The sequence below is a fragment of the Brachyhypopomus gauderio genome, unplaced genomic scaffold (genome assembly GCF_052324685.1).
Source record: "Brachyhypopomus gauderio isolate BG-103 unplaced genomic scaffold, BGAUD_0.2 sc225, whole genome shotgun sequence".
NCBI lineage: Eukaryota > Metazoa > Chordata > Actinopteri > Gymnotiformes > Hypopomidae > Brachyhypopomus > Brachyhypopomus gauderio.
In genome coordinates this window covers 87190-100253 of record NW_027507046.1, presented here as the reverse complement: position 1 = coordinate 100253, position 13064 = coordinate 87190, and the positions used below count along the sequence as shown (strand labels likewise).

The window sequence follows — 13064 nt, the reverse complement described above, 5'->3', positions numbered from 1 at the left end:
GTCTCACGTGGTTATTGAGCAAATCAAGGACAGGTCCATGGAAAAATGAAACAGTAGCTGAAAATGTGATCTGGCTTGAAAAGATGTGTAAATTGCTCATGGAAAAGCACTGTGATTGGTGTTTACTTTTTGGCGACCTCTAAAGAGTAGCTGCGCAGGGTGCCAGTGGTGTAGTGGTATCATGCAAGATTCCCATTCTTGTGAACCGGGTTCGATTCCCGGCTGGCGCACAGACAAGGAATGTAGAGAGTTCTTTTCTTTCTCCGAACGTCACGCTCTTATGCGCTGAGCTCTTGCCAACATGGTTATGTGGCAAAGAAGCATGGCTTCAGCATATATTTGAAAACTAGTCTATAGTCGAGAAGACCTTCAAAGTCTGCACTATGCAAAGCAAAAGTGGCCCAGTGGCCTAATGGATAAGGCATCAGCCTTCGGAGCTGAGGATTGTGGGTTCGAGTCCCATCTGGGTCATACATTGGAGACTAAAGAGTACATTCTCATTCTTTGGCTTGCCTGCAGACTTCCTCTATCTTCTTTCTTTAGACCCTTTGTAAAGGTAAGTCTGCAAACAAGCTGACTGTGAAAGCATACAACAATGAGCCATAGAGAAGAACCTTAGACGTCAACCCATGCAGAACAGTACAACATTGCTGACCTCTACATGGCATGTTTGTCTGAGAAGCGAAGAGGAATGAAAAGCATGATGTACTGTCTCACGTGGTTATTGAGCAAATCAAGTACAGGTCCATGGAAAAATGAAACAGTAGCTGAAAATGTGATCTGGCTTGAAAAGATGTGTAAATTGCTCATGGAAAAGCACTGTGATTGGTGTTTACTTTTTGGCGACCTCTAAAGTGTAGCTGCGCAGGGTGCCAGTGGTGTAGTGGTATCATGCAAGATTCCCATTCTTGTGAACCGGGTTCGATTCCCGGCTGGCGCACAGACAAGGAATGTAGAGAGTACTTTTCTTTCTCCGAACGTCACGCTCTTATGCGCTGAGCTCTTGCCAACATGGTTATGTGGCAAAGAAGCATGGCTTCAGCATATATTTGAAAACTAGTCTATAGTCGAGAAGACCTTCAAAGTCTGCACTATGCAAAGCAAAAGTGGCCCAGTGGCCTAATGGATAAGGCATCAGCCTTCGGAGCTGAGGATTGTGGGTTCGAGTCCCATCTAGGTCATACATTGGAGACTAAACAGTACATTCTCATTCTTTGGCTTGCCTGCAGACTTCCTCTATCTTCTTTCTTTAGACCCTTTGTAAAGGTAAGTCTGCAAACAAGCTGAGTGTGAAAGCATACAACAATGAGCCATAGAGAAGAACCTTAGACGTCAACCCATGCAGAACAGTACAACATTGCTGACCTCTACATGGCATGCTTGTCTGAGAAGCTAAGAGGAATGAAAAGCATGATGTACTGTCTCACGTGGTTATTGAGCAAATCAAGGACAGGTCCATGGAAAAATGAAACAGTAGCTGAAAATGTGATCTGGCTTGAAAAGATGTGTAAATTGCTCATGGAAAAGCACTGTGATTGGTGTTTACTTTTTGGCGACCTCTAAAGAGTAGCTGCGCAGGGTGCCAGTGGTGTAGTGGTATCATGCAAGATTCCCATTCTTGTGAACCGGGTTCGATTCCCGGCTGGCGCACAGACAAGGAATGTAGAGAGTTCTTTTCTTTCTCCGAACGTCACGCTCTTATGCGCTGAGCTCTTGCCAACATGGTTATGTGGCAAAGAAGCATGGCTTCAGCATATATTTGAAAACTAGTCTATAGTCGAGAAGACCTTCAAAGTCTGCACTATGCAAAGCAAAAGTGGCCCAGTGGCCTAATGGATAAGGCATCAGCCTTCGGAGCTGAGGATTGTGGGTTCGAGTCCCATCTGGGTCATACATTGGAGACTAAACAGTACATTCTTATTCTTTGGCTTGCCTGCAGACTTCCTCTATCTTCTTTCTTTAGACCCTTTGTAAAGGTAAGTCTGCAAACAAGCTGACTGTGAAAGCATACAACAATGAGCCATAGAGAAGAACCTTAGACGTCAACCCATGCAGAACAGTACAACATTGTTGACCTCTACATGGCATGCTTGTCTGAGAAGCGAAGAGGAATGAAAAGCATGATGTACTGTCTCACGTGGTTATTGAGCAAATCAAGGACAGGTCCATGGAAAAATGAAACAGTAGCTGAAAATGTGATCTGGCTTGAAAAGATGTGTAAATTCCTCATGGAATAGCACTGTGATTGGTGTTTACTTTTTGGCGACCTCTAAAGAGTAGCTGCGCAGGGTGCCAGTGGTGTAGTGGTATCATGCAAGATTCCCATTCTTGTGAACCGGGTTCGATTCCCGGCTGGCGCACAGACAAGGAATGTAGAGAGTACTTTTCTTTCTCCGAACGTCACGCTCTTATGCGCTGAGCTCTTGCCAACATGGTTATGTGCAAAAGAAGCATGGCTTCAGCATATATTTGAAAACTAGTCTATAGTCGAGAAGACCTTCAAAGTCTGCACTATGCAAAGCAAAAGTGGCCCAGTGGCCTAATGGATAAGGCATCAGCCTTCGGAGCTGAGGATTGTGGGTTCGAGTCCCATCTGGGTCATACATTGGAGACTAAACAGTACATTCTCATTCTTTGGCTTGCCTGCAGACTTCCTCTATCTTCTTTCTTTAGACCCTTTGTAAAGGTAAGTCTGCAAACAAGCTAAGTGTGAAAGCATACAACAATGAGCCATAGAGAAGAACCTTAGACGTCAACCCATGCAGAACAGTACAACATTGTTGACCTCTACATGGCATGTTTGTCTGAGAAGCGAAGAGGAATGAAAAGCATGATGTACTGTCTCACGTGGTTATTGAGCAAATCAAGGACAGGTCCATGGAAAAATGAAACAGTAGCTGAAAATGTGATCTGGCTTGAAAAGATGTGTAAATTGCTCATGGAAAAGCACTGTGATTGGTGTTTACTTTTTGGCGACCTCTAAAGAGTAGCTGCGCAGGGTGCCAGTGGTGTAGTGGTATCATGCAAGATTCCCATTCTTGTGAACCGGGTTCGATTCCCGGCTGGCGCACAGACAAGGAATGTAGAGAGTTCTTTTCTTTCTCCGAACGTCACGCTCTTATGCGCTGAGCTCTTGCCAACATGGTTATGTGGCAAAGAAGCATGGCTTCAGCATATATTTGAAAACTAGTCTATAGTCGAGAAGACCTTCAAAGTCTGCACTATGCAAAGCAAAAGTGGCCCAGTGGCCTAATGGATAAGGCATCAGCCTTCGGAGCTGAGGATTGTGGGTTCGAGTCCCATCTGGGTCATACATTGGAGACTAAACAGTACATTCTTATTCTTTGGCTTGCCTGCAGACTTCCTCTATCTTCTTTCTTTAGACCCTTTGTAAAGGTAAGTCTGCAAACAAGCTGAGTGTGAAAGCATACAACAATGAGCCATAGAGAAGAACCTTAGACGTCAACCCATGCAGAACAGTACAACATTGTTGACCTCTACATGGCATGCTTGTCTGAGAAGCGAAGAGGAATGAAAAGCATGATGTACTGTCTCACGTGGTTATTGAGCAAATCAAGGACAGGTCCATGGAAAAATGAAACAGTAGCTGAAAATGTGATCTGGCTTGAAAAGATGTGTAAATTCCTCATGGAATAGCACTGTGATTGGTGTTTACTTTTTGGCGACCTCTAAAGAGTAGCTGCGCAGGGTGCCAGTGGTGTAGTGGTATCATGCAAGATTCCCATTCTTGTGAACCGGGTTCGATTCCCGGCTGGCGCACAGACAAGGAATGTAGAGAGTACTTTTCTTTCTCCGAACGTCACGCTCTTATGCGCTGAGCTCTTGCCAACATGGTTATGTGCAAAAGAAGCATGGCTTCAGCATATATTTGAAAACTAGTCTATAGTCGAGAAGACCTTCAAAGTCTGCACTATGCAAAGCAAAAGTGGCCCAGTGGCCTAATGGATAAGGCATCAGCCTTCGGAGCTGAGGATTGTGGGTTCGAGTCCCATCTGGGTCATACATTGGAGACTAAACAGTACATTCTCATTCTTTGGCTTGCCTGCAGACTTCCTCTATCTTCTTTCTTTAGACCCTTTGTAAAGGTAAGTCTGCAAACAAGCTAAGTGTGAAAGCATACAACAATGAGCCATAGAGAAGAACCTTAGACGTCAACCCATGCAGAACAGTACAACATTGTTGACCTCTACATGGCATGTTTGTCTGAGAAGCGAAGAGGAATGAAAAGCATGATGTACTGTCTCACGTGGTTATTGAGCAAATCAAGGACAGGTCCATGGAAAAATGAAACAGTAGCTGAAAATGTGATCTGGCTTGAAAAGATGTGTAAATTGCTCATGGAAAAGCACTGTGATTGGTGTTTACTTTTTGGCGACCTCTAAAGTTTAGCTGCGCAGGGTGCCAGTGGTGTAGTGGTATCATGCAAGATTCCCATTCTTGTGAACCGGGTTCGATTCCCGGCTGGCGCACAGACAAGGAATGTAGAGAGTACTTTTCTTTCTCCGAACGTCACGCTCTTATGCGCTGAGCTCTTGCCAACATGGTTATGTGGCAAAGAAGCATGGCTTCAGCATATATTTGAAAACTAGTCTATAGTCGAGAAGACCTTCAAAGTCTGCACTATGCAAAGCAAAAGTGGCCCAGTGGTCTAATGGATAAGGCATCAGCCTTCGGAGCTGAGGATTGTGGGTTCGAGTCCCATCTGGGTCATACATTGGAGACTAAAGAGTACATTCTCATTCTTTGGCTTGCCTGCAGACTTCCTCTATCTTCTTTCTTTAGACCCTTTGTAAAGGTAAGTCTGCAAACAAGCTGACTGTGAAAGCATACAACAATGAGCCATAGAGAAGAACCTTAGACGTCAACCCATGCAGAACAGTACAACATTGTTGTCCTCTACATGGCATGTTTGTCTGAGAAGCGAAGAGGAATGAAAAGCATGATGTACTGTCTCACGTGGTTATTGAGCAAGTCAAGGACAGGTCCATGGAAAAATGAAACAGTAGCTGAAAATGTGATCTGGCTTGAAAAGATGTGTAAATTGCTCATGGAAAAGCACTGTGATTGGTGTTTACTTTTTGGCGACCTCTAAAGTTTAGCTGCGCAGGGTGCCAGTGGTGTAGTGGTATCATGCAAGATTCCCATTCTTGTGAACCGGGTTCGATTCCCGGCTGGCGCACAGACAAGGAATGTAGAGAGTACTTTTCTTTCTCCGAACGTCACGCTCTTATGCGCTGAGCTCTTGCCAACATGGTTATGTGGCAAAGAAGCATGGCTTCAGCATATATTTGAAAACTAGTCTATAGTCGAGAAGACCTTCAAAGTCTGCACTATGCAAAGCAAAAGTGGCCCAGTGGTCTAATGGATAAGGCATCAGCCTTCGGAGCTGAGGATTGTGGGTTCGAGTCCCATCTGGGTCATACATTGGAGACTAAAGAGTACATTCTCATTCTTTGGCTTGCCTGCAGACTTCCTCTATCTTCTTTCTTTAGACCCTTTGTAAAGGTAAGTCTGCAAACAAGCTGACTGTGAAAGCATACAACAATGAGCCATAGAGAAGAACCTTAGACGTCAACCCATGCAGAACAGTACAACATTGCTGACCTCTACATGGCATGTTTGTCTGAGAAGCGAAGAGGAATGAAAAGCATGATGTACTGTCTCACGTGGTTATTGAGCAAATCAAGGACAGGTCCATGGAAAAATGAAACAGTAGCTGAAAATGTGATCTGGCTTGAAAAGATGTGTAAATTGCTCATGGAAAAGCACTGTGATTGGTGTTTACTTTTTGGCGACCTCTAAAGTTTAGCTGCGCAGGGTGCCAGTGGTGTAGTGGTATCATGCAAGATTCCCATTCTTGTGAACCAGGTTCGATTCCCGGCTGGCGCACAGACAAGGAATGTAGAGAGTTCTTTTCTTTCTCCGAACTTCACACTCTTATGCGCTGAGCTCTTGCCAACATGGTTATGTGCAAAAGAAGCATGGCTTCAGCATATATTTGAAAACTAGTCTATAGTCGAGAAGACCTTCAAAGTCTGCACTATGCAAAGCAAAAGTGGTCTAGTGGCCTAATGGATAAGGCATCAGCCTTCGGAGCTGAGGATTGTGGGTTCGAGTCCCATCTGGGTCATACATTGGAGACTAAAGAGTACATTCTCATTCTTTGGCTTGCCTGCAGACTTCCTCTATCTTCTTTCTTTAGACCCTTTGTAAAGGTAAGTCTGCAAACAAGCTGACTGTGAAAGCATACAACAATGAGCCATAGAGAAGAACCTTAGACGTCAACCCATGCAGAACAGTACAACATTGCTGACCTCTACATGGCATGTTTGTCTGAGAAGCGAAGAGGAATGAAAAGCATGATGTACTGTCTCACGTGGTTATTGAGCAAATCAAGTACAGGTCCATGGAAAAATGAAACAGTAGCTGAAAATGTGATCTGGCTTGAAAAGATGTGTAAATTGCTCATGGAAAAGCACTGTGATTGGTGTTTACTTTTTGGCGACCTCTAAAGTTTAGCTGCGCAGGGTGCCAGTGGTGTAGTGGTATCATGCAAGATTCCCATTCTTGTGAACCGGGTTCGATTCCCGGCTGGCGCACAGACAAGGAATGTAGAGAGTACTTTTCTTTCTCCGAACGTCACGCTCTTATGCGCTGAGCTCTTGCCAACATGGTTATGTGGCAAAGAAGCATGGCTTCAGCATATATTTGAAAACTAGTCTATAGTCGAGAAGACCTTCAAAGTCTGCACTATGCAAAGCAAAAGTGGCCCAGTGGCCTAATGGATAAGGCATCAGCCTTCGGAGCTGAGGATTGTGGGTTCGAGTCCCATCTGGGTCATACATTGGAGACTAAACAGTACATTCTCATTCTTTGGCTTGCCTGCAGACTTCCTCTATCTTCTTTCTTTAGACCCTTTGTAAAGGTAAGTCTGCAAACAAGCTGAGTGTGAAAGCATACAACAATGAGCCATAGAGAAGAACCTTAGACGTCAACCCATGCAGAACAGTACAACATTGCTGACCTCTACATGGCATGCTTGTCTGAGAAGCTAAGAGGAATGAAAAGCATGATGTACTGTCTCACGTGGTTATTGAGCAAATCAAGGACAGGTCCATGGAAAAATGAAACAGTAGCTGAAAATGTGATCTGGCTTGAAAAGATGTGTAAATTGCTCATGGAAAAGCACTGTGATTGGTGTTTACTTTTTGGCGACCTCTAAAGAGTAGCTGCGCAGGGTGCCAGTGGTGTAGTGGTATCATGCAAGATTCCCATTCTTGTGAACCGGGTTCGATTCCCGGCTGGCGCACAGACAAGGAATGTAGAGAGTACTTTTCTTTCTCCGAACGTCACGCTCTTATGCGCTGAGCTCTTGCCAACATGGTTATGTGGCAAAGAAGCATGGCTTCAGCATATATTTGAAAACTAGTCTATAGTCGAGAAGACCTTCAAAGTCTGCACTATGCAAAGCAAAAGTGGCCCAGTGGCCTAATGGATAAGGCATCAGCCTTCGGAGCTGAGGATTGTGGGTTCGAGTCCCATCTGGGTCATACATTGGAGACTAAACAGTACATTCTCATTCTTTGGCTTGCCTGCAGACTTCCTCTATCTTCTTTCTTTAGACCCTTTGTAAAGGTAAGTCTGCAAACAAGCTGAGTGTGAAAGCATACAACAATGAGCCATAGAGAAGAACCTTAGACGTCAACCCATGCAGAACAGTACAACATTGCTGACCCCTACATGGCATGCTTGTCTGAGAAGCTAAGAGGAATGAAAAGCATGATGTACTGTCTCACGTGGTTATTGAGCAAATCAAGGACAGGTCCATGGAAAAATGAAACAGTAGCTGAAAATGTGATCTGGCTTGAAAAGATGTGTAAATTGCTCATGGAAAAGCACTGTGATTGGTGTTTACTTTTTGGCGACCTCTAAAGAGTAGCTGCGCAGGGTGCCAGTGGTGTAGTGGTATCATGCAAGATTCCCATTCTTGTGAACCGGGTTCGATTCCCGGCCGGCGCACAGACAAGGAATCTAGAGAGTACTTTTCTTTCTCCGAACGTCACGCTCTTATGCGCTGAGCTCTTGCCAACATGGTTATGTGGCAAAGAAGCATGGCTTCAGCATATATTTGAAAACTAGTCTATAGTCGAGAAGACCTTCAAAGTCTGCACTATGCAAAGCAAAAGTGGCCCAGTGGCCTAATGGATAAGGCATCAGCCTTCGGAGCTGAGGATTGTGGGTTCGAGTCCCATCTGGGTCATACATTGGAGACTAAACAGTACATTCTTATTCTTTGGCTTGCCTGCAGACTTCCTCTATCTTCTTTCTTTAGACCCTTTGTAAAGGTAAGTCTGCAAACAAGCTGAGTGTGAAAGCATACAACAATGAGCCATAGAGAAGAACCTTAGACGTCAACCCATGCAGAACAGTACAACATTGCTGACCTCTACATGGCATGCTTGTCTGAGAAGCTAAGAGGAATGAAAAGCATGATGTACTGTCTCACGTGGTTATTGAGCAAATCAAGGACAGGTCCATGGAAAAATGAAACAGTAGCTGAAAATGTGATCTGGCTTGAAAAGATGTGTAAATTGCTCATGGAAAAGCACTGTGATTGGTGTTTACTTTTTGGCGACCTCTAAAGAGTAGCTGCGCAGGGTGCCAGTGGTGTAGTGGTATCATGCAAGATTCCCATTCTTGTGAACCGGGTTCGATTCCCGGCTGGCGCACAGACAAGGAATCTAGAGAGTACTTTTCTTTCTCCGAACGTCACGCTCTTATGCGCTGAGCTCTTGCCAACATGGTTATGTGGCAAAGAAGCATGGCTTCAGCATATATTTGAAAACTAGTCTATAGTCGAGAAGACCTTCAAAGTCTGCACTATGCAAAGCAAAAGTGGCCCAGTGGCCTAATGGATAAGGCATCAGCCTTCGGAGCTGAGGATTGTGGGTTCGAGTCCCATCTGGGTCATACATTGGAGACTAAAGAGTACATTCTCATTCTTTGGCTTGCCTGCAGACTTCCTCTGTCTTCTTTCTTTAGACCCTTTGTAAAGGTAAGTCTGCAAACAAGCTGACTGTGAAAGCATACAACAATGAGCCATAGAGAAGAACCTTAGACGTCAACCCATGCAGAACAGTACAACATTGTTGTCCTCTACATGGCATGCTTGTCTGAGAAGCGAAGAGGAATGAAAAGCATGATGTACTGTCTCACGTGGTTATTGAGCAAATCAAGGACAGGTCCATGGAAAAATGAAACAGTAGCTGAAAATGTGATCTGGCTTGAAAAGATGTGTAAATTGCTCATGGAAAAGCACTGTGATTGGTGTTTACTTTTTGGCGACCTCTAAAGTTTAGCTGCGCAGGGTGCCAGTGGTGTAGTGGTATCATGCAAGATTCCCATTCTTGTGAACCGGGTTCGATTCCCGGCTGGCGCACAGACAAGGAATCTAGAGAGTACTTTTCTTTCTCCGAACGTCACGCTCTTATGCGCTGAGCTCTTGCCAACATGGTTATGTGGCAAAGAAGCATGGCTTCAGCATATATTTGAAAACTAGTCTATAGTCGAGAAGACCTTCAAAGTCTGCACTATGCAAAGCAAAAGTGGCCCAGTGGCCTAATGGATAAGGCATCAGCCTTCGGAGCTGAGGATTGTGGGTTCGAGTCCCATCTGGGTCATACATTGGAGACTAAAGAGTACATTCTCATTCTTTGGCTTGCCTGCAGACTTCCTCTGTCTTCTTTCTTTAGACCCTTTGTAAAGGTAAGTCTGCAAACAAGCTGACTGTGAAAGCATACAACAATGAGCCATAGAGAAGAACCTTAGACGTCAACCCATGCAGAACAGTACAACATTGTTGTCCTCTACATGGCATGCTTGTCTGAGAAGCGAAGAGGAATGAAAAGCATGATGTACTGTCTCACGTGGTTATTGAGCAAATCAAGGACAGGTCCATGGAAAAATGAAACAGTAGCTGAAAATGTGATCTGGCTTGAAAAGATGTGTAAATTGCTCATGGAAAAGCACTGTGATTGGTGTTTACTTTTTGGCGACCTCTAAAGTTTAGCTGCGCAGGGTGCCAGTGGTGTAGTGGTATCATGCAAGATTCCCATTCTTGTGAACCGGGTTCGATTCCCGGCTGGCGCACAGACAAGGAATGTAGAGAGTACTTTTCTTTCTCCGAACGTCACGCTCTTATGCGCTGAGCTCTTGCCAACATGGTTATGTGGCAAAGAAGCATGGCTTCAGCATATATTTGAAAACTAGTCTATAGTCGAGAAGACCTTCAAAGTCTGCACTATGCAAAGCAAAAGTGGCCCAGTGGCCTAATGGATAAGGCATCAGCCTTCGGAGCTGAGGATTGTGGGTTCGAGTCCCATCTGTGTCATACATTGGAGACTAAAGAGTACATTCTCATTCTTTGGCTTGCCTGCAGACTTCCTCTGTCTTCTTTCTTTAGACCCTTTGTAAAGCTAAGTCTGCAAACAAGCTGAGTGTGAAAGCATACAACAATGAGCCATAGAGAAGAACCTTAGACGTCAACCCATGCAGAATAGTACAACATTGTTGACCTCTACATGGCATGCTTGTCTGAGAAGCGAAGAGGAATGAAAAGCATGATGTACTGTCTCACGTGGTTATTGAGCAAATCAAGGACAGGTCCATGGAAAAATGAAACAGTAGCTGAAAATGTGATCTGGCTTGAAAAGATGTGTAAATTGCTCATGGAAAAGCACTGTGATTGGTGTTTACTTTTTGGCGACCTCTAAAGTGTAGCTGCGCAGGGTGCCAGTGGTGTAGTGGTATCATGCAAGATTCCCATTCTTGTGAACCGGGTTCGATTCCCGGCTGGCGCACAGACAAGGAATGTAGAGAGTACTTTTCTTTCTCCGAACGTCACGCTCTTATGCGCTGAGCTCTTGCCAACATGGTTATGTGGCAAAGAAGCATGGCTTCAGCATATATTTGAAAACTAGTCTATAGTCGAGAAGACCTTCAAAGTCTGCACTATGCAAAGCAAAAGTGGCCCAGTGGTCTAATGGATAAGGCATCAGCCTTCGGAGCTGAGGATTGTGGGTTCGAGTCCCATCTGGGTCATACATTGGAGACTAAAGAGTACATTCTCATTCTTTGGCTTGCCTGCAGACTTCCTCTATCTTCTTTCTTTAGACCCTTTGTAAAGGTAAGTCTGCAAACAAGCTGACTGTGAAAGCATACAACAATGAGCCATAGAGAAGAACCTTAGACGTCAACCCATGCAGAACAGTACAACATTGCTGACCTCTACATGGCATGTTTGTCTGAGAAGCGAAGAGGAATGAAAAGCATGATGTACTGTCTCACGTGGTTATTGAGCAAATCAAGGACAGGTCCATGGAAAAATGAAACAGTAGCTGAAAATGTGATCTGGCTTGAAAAGATGTGTAAATTGCTCATGGAAAAGCACTGTGATTGGTGTTTACTTTTTGGCGACCTCTAAAGTTTAGCTGCGCAGGGTGCCAGTGGTGTAGTGGTATCATGCAAGATTCCCATTCTTGTGAACCAGGTTCGATTCCCGGCTGGCGCACAGACAAGGAATGTAGAGAGTTCTTTTCTTTCTCCGAACTTCACACTCTTATGCGCTGAGCTCTTGCCAACATGGTTATGTGCAAAAGAAGCATGGCTTCAGCATATATTTGAAAACTAGTCTATAGTCGAGAAGACCTTCAAAGTCTGCACTATGCAAAGCAAAAGTGGTCTAGTGGCCTAATGGATAAGGCATCAGCCTTCGGAGCTGAGGATTGTGGGTTCGAGTCCCATCTGGGTCATACATTGGAGACTAAAGAGTACATTCTCATTCTTTGGCTTGCCTGCAGACTTCCTCTATCTTCTTTCTTTAGACCCTTTGTAAAGGTAAGTCTGCAAACAAGCTGACTGTGAAAGCATACAACAATGAGCCATAGAGAAGAACCTTAGACGTCAACCCATGCAGAACAGTACAACATTGCTGACCTCTACATGGCATGTTTGTCTGAGAAGCGAAGAGGAATGAAAAGCATGATGTACTGTCTCACGTGGTTATTGAGCAAATCAAGTACAGGTCCATGGAAAAATGAAACAGTAGCTGAAAATGTGATCTGGCTTGAAAAGATGTGTAAATTGCTCATGGAAAAGCACTGTGATTGGTGTTTACTTTTTGGCGACCTCTAAAGTTTAGCTGCGCAGGGTGCCAGTGGTGTAGTGGTATCATGCAAGATTCCCATTCTTGTGAACCGGGTTCGATTCCCGGCTGGCGCACAGACAAGGAATGTAGAGAGTACTTTTCTTTCTCCGAACGTCACGCTCTTATGCGCTGAGCTCTTGCCAACATGGTTATGTGGCAAAGAAGCATGGCTTCAGCATATATTTGAAAACTAGTCTATAGTCGAGAAGACCTTCAAAGTCTGCACTATGCAAAGCAAAAGTGGTCTAGTGGCCTAATGGATAAGGCATCAGCCTTCGGAGCTGAGGATTGTGGGTTCGAGTCCCATCTGGGTCATACATTGGAGACTAAAGAGTACATTCTCATTCTTTGGCTTGCCTGCAGACTTCCTCTATCTTCTTTCTTTAGACCCTTTGTAAAGGTAAGTCTGCAAACAAGCTGACTGTGAAAGCATACAACAATGAGCCATAGAGAAGAACCTTAGACGTCAACCCATGCAGAACAGTACAACATTGCTGACCTCTACATGGCATGTTTGTCTGAGAAGCGAAGAGGAATGAAAAGCATGATGTACTGTCTCACGTGGTTATTGAGCAAATCAAGTACAGGTCCATGGAAAAATGAAACAGTAGCTGAAAATGTGATCTGGCTTGAAAAGATGTGTAAATTGCTCATGGAAAAGCACTGTGATTGGTGTTTACTTTTTGGCGACCTCTAAAGTTTAGCTGCGCAGGGTGCCAGTGGTGTAGTGGTATCATGCAAGATTCCCATTCTTGTGAACCGGGTTCGATTCCCGGCTGGCGCACAGACAAGGAATGTAGAGAGTACTTTTCTTTCTCCGAACGTCACGCTCTTATGC

At 44.5% G+C, this 13064-nt stretch overlaps 37 non-coding genes across 37 annotated transcripts; all 37 read left to right on the top strand.

Moving 5' to 3' along the window:
- The first annotated feature begins 159 nt into the window (after positions 1–159).
- trnag-ccc (transfer RNA glycine (anticodon CCC)) lies at positions 160–230 on the top strand. Its single transcript has one exon. It is a non-coding gene; the product is annotated as a tRNA-Gly (tRNA).
- A 168-nt stretch (positions 231–398) lies between these two features.
- Positions 399–471, top strand: trnar-ucg (transfer RNA arginine (anticodon UCG)). Its single transcript has one exon. It is a non-coding gene; the product is annotated as a tRNA-Arg (tRNA).
- A 398-nt stretch (positions 472–869) lies between these two features.
- Positions 870–940, top strand: trnag-ccc (transfer RNA glycine (anticodon CCC)). Its single transcript has one exon. It is a non-coding gene; the product is annotated as a tRNA-Gly (tRNA).
- Positions 941–1108: 168 nt separating this feature from the next.
- Positions 1109–1181, top strand: trnar-ucg (transfer RNA arginine (anticodon UCG)). The gene has a single exon. It is a non-coding gene; the product is annotated as a tRNA-Arg (tRNA).
- Positions 1182–1579: 398 nt separating this feature from the next.
- Positions 1580–1650, top strand: trnag-ccc (transfer RNA glycine (anticodon CCC)). The gene has a single exon. It is a non-coding gene; the product is annotated as a tRNA-Gly (tRNA).
- Positions 1651–1818: 168 nt separating this feature from the next.
- On the top strand, positions 1819–1891 carry trnar-ucg (transfer RNA arginine (anticodon UCG)). The gene has a single exon. It is a non-coding gene; the product is annotated as a tRNA-Arg (tRNA).
- Positions 1892–2289: 398 nt separating this feature from the next.
- Positions 2290–2360, top strand: trnag-ccc (transfer RNA glycine (anticodon CCC)). The gene has a single exon. It is a non-coding gene; the product is annotated as a tRNA-Gly (tRNA).
- Positions 2361–2528: 168 nt separating this feature from the next.
- Positions 2529–2601, top strand: trnar-ucg (transfer RNA arginine (anticodon UCG)). The gene has a single exon. It is a non-coding gene; the product is annotated as a tRNA-Arg (tRNA).
- Positions 2602–2999: 398 nt separating this feature from the next.
- trnag-ccc (transfer RNA glycine (anticodon CCC)) lies at positions 3000–3070 on the top strand. Its single transcript has one exon. It is a non-coding gene; the product is annotated as a tRNA-Gly (tRNA).
- A 168-nt stretch (positions 3071–3238) lies between these two features.
- On the top strand, positions 3239–3311 carry trnar-ucg (transfer RNA arginine (anticodon UCG)). Its single transcript has one exon. It is a non-coding gene; the product is annotated as a tRNA-Arg (tRNA).
- A 398-nt stretch (positions 3312–3709) lies between these two features.
- trnag-ccc (transfer RNA glycine (anticodon CCC)) lies at positions 3710–3780 on the top strand. The gene has a single exon. It is a non-coding gene; the product is annotated as a tRNA-Gly (tRNA).
- A 168-nt stretch (positions 3781–3948) lies between these two features.
- On the top strand, positions 3949–4021 carry trnar-ucg (transfer RNA arginine (anticodon UCG)). The gene has a single exon. It is a non-coding gene; the product is annotated as a tRNA-Arg (tRNA).
- Positions 4022–4419: 398 nt separating this feature from the next.
- On the top strand, positions 4420–4490 carry trnag-ccc (transfer RNA glycine (anticodon CCC)). The gene has a single exon. It is a non-coding gene; the product is annotated as a tRNA-Gly (tRNA).
- A 168-nt stretch (positions 4491–4658) lies between these two features.
- Positions 4659–4731, top strand: trnar-ucg (transfer RNA arginine (anticodon UCG)). The gene has a single exon. It is a non-coding gene; the product is annotated as a tRNA-Arg (tRNA).
- Positions 4732–5129: 398 nt separating this feature from the next.
- trnag-ccc (transfer RNA glycine (anticodon CCC)) lies at positions 5130–5200 on the top strand. Its single transcript has one exon. It is a non-coding gene; the product is annotated as a tRNA-Gly (tRNA).
- A 168-nt stretch (positions 5201–5368) lies between these two features.
- Positions 5369–5441, top strand: trnar-ucg (transfer RNA arginine (anticodon UCG)). The gene has a single exon. It is a non-coding gene; the product is annotated as a tRNA-Arg (tRNA).
- Positions 5442–5839: 398 nt separating this feature from the next.
- On the top strand, positions 5840–5910 carry trnag-ccc (transfer RNA glycine (anticodon CCC)). The gene has a single exon. It is a non-coding gene; the product is annotated as a tRNA-Gly (tRNA).
- Positions 5911–6078: 168 nt separating this feature from the next.
- trnar-ucg (transfer RNA arginine (anticodon UCG)) lies at positions 6079–6151 on the top strand. The gene has a single exon. It is a non-coding gene; the product is annotated as a tRNA-Arg (tRNA).
- Positions 6152–6549: 398 nt separating this feature from the next.
- On the top strand, positions 6550–6620 carry trnag-ccc (transfer RNA glycine (anticodon CCC)). Its single transcript has one exon. It is a non-coding gene; the product is annotated as a tRNA-Gly (tRNA).
- Positions 6621–6788: 168 nt separating this feature from the next.
- On the top strand, positions 6789–6861 carry trnar-ucg (transfer RNA arginine (anticodon UCG)). Its single transcript has one exon. It is a non-coding gene; the product is annotated as a tRNA-Arg (tRNA).
- Positions 6862–7259: 398 nt separating this feature from the next.
- Positions 7260–7330, top strand: trnag-ccc (transfer RNA glycine (anticodon CCC)). The gene has a single exon. It is a non-coding gene; the product is annotated as a tRNA-Gly (tRNA).
- Positions 7331–7498: 168 nt separating this feature from the next.
- trnar-ucg (transfer RNA arginine (anticodon UCG)) lies at positions 7499–7571 on the top strand. Its single transcript has one exon. It is a non-coding gene; the product is annotated as a tRNA-Arg (tRNA).
- A 398-nt stretch (positions 7572–7969) lies between these two features.
- Positions 7970–8040, top strand: trnag-ccc (transfer RNA glycine (anticodon CCC)). The gene has a single exon. It is a non-coding gene; the product is annotated as a tRNA-Gly (tRNA).
- A 168-nt stretch (positions 8041–8208) lies between these two features.
- Positions 8209–8281, top strand: trnar-ucg (transfer RNA arginine (anticodon UCG)). Its single transcript has one exon. It is a non-coding gene; the product is annotated as a tRNA-Arg (tRNA).
- Positions 8282–8679: 398 nt separating this feature from the next.
- Positions 8680–8750, top strand: trnag-ccc (transfer RNA glycine (anticodon CCC)). Its single transcript has one exon. It is a non-coding gene; the product is annotated as a tRNA-Gly (tRNA).
- Positions 8751–8918: 168 nt separating this feature from the next.
- On the top strand, positions 8919–8991 carry trnar-ucg (transfer RNA arginine (anticodon UCG)). The gene has a single exon. It is a non-coding gene; the product is annotated as a tRNA-Arg (tRNA).
- A 398-nt stretch (positions 8992–9389) lies between these two features.
- On the top strand, positions 9390–9460 carry trnag-ccc (transfer RNA glycine (anticodon CCC)). Its single transcript has one exon. It is a non-coding gene; the product is annotated as a tRNA-Gly (tRNA).
- A 168-nt stretch (positions 9461–9628) lies between these two features.
- On the top strand, positions 9629–9701 carry trnar-ucg (transfer RNA arginine (anticodon UCG)). Its single transcript has one exon. It is a non-coding gene; the product is annotated as a tRNA-Arg (tRNA).
- Positions 9702–10099: 398 nt separating this feature from the next.
- Positions 10100–10170, top strand: trnag-ccc (transfer RNA glycine (anticodon CCC)). Its single transcript has one exon. It is a non-coding gene; the product is annotated as a tRNA-Gly (tRNA).
- A 168-nt stretch (positions 10171–10338) lies between these two features.
- trnar-ucg (transfer RNA arginine (anticodon UCG)) lies at positions 10339–10411 on the top strand. The gene has a single exon. It is a non-coding gene; the product is annotated as a tRNA-Arg (tRNA).
- Positions 10412–10809: 398 nt separating this feature from the next.
- trnag-ccc (transfer RNA glycine (anticodon CCC)) lies at positions 10810–10880 on the top strand. The gene has a single exon. It is a non-coding gene; the product is annotated as a tRNA-Gly (tRNA).
- A 168-nt stretch (positions 10881–11048) lies between these two features.
- On the top strand, positions 11049–11121 carry trnar-ucg (transfer RNA arginine (anticodon UCG)). Its single transcript has one exon. It is a non-coding gene; the product is annotated as a tRNA-Arg (tRNA).
- A 398-nt stretch (positions 11122–11519) lies between these two features.
- Positions 11520–11590, top strand: trnag-ccc (transfer RNA glycine (anticodon CCC)). Its single transcript has one exon. It is a non-coding gene; the product is annotated as a tRNA-Gly (tRNA).
- Positions 11591–11758: 168 nt separating this feature from the next.
- trnar-ucg (transfer RNA arginine (anticodon UCG)) lies at positions 11759–11831 on the top strand. The gene has a single exon. It is a non-coding gene; the product is annotated as a tRNA-Arg (tRNA).
- Positions 11832–12229: 398 nt separating this feature from the next.
- On the top strand, positions 12230–12300 carry trnag-ccc (transfer RNA glycine (anticodon CCC)). Its single transcript has one exon. It is a non-coding gene; the product is annotated as a tRNA-Gly (tRNA).
- Positions 12301–12468: 168 nt separating this feature from the next.
- trnar-ucg (transfer RNA arginine (anticodon UCG)) lies at positions 12469–12541 on the top strand. The gene has a single exon. It is a non-coding gene; the product is annotated as a tRNA-Arg (tRNA).
- A 398-nt stretch (positions 12542–12939) lies between these two features.
- trnag-ccc (transfer RNA glycine (anticodon CCC)) lies at positions 12940–13010 on the top strand. Its single transcript has one exon. It is a non-coding gene; the product is annotated as a tRNA-Gly (tRNA).
- The last annotated feature ends 54 nt before the right edge of the window (positions 13011–13064 follow it).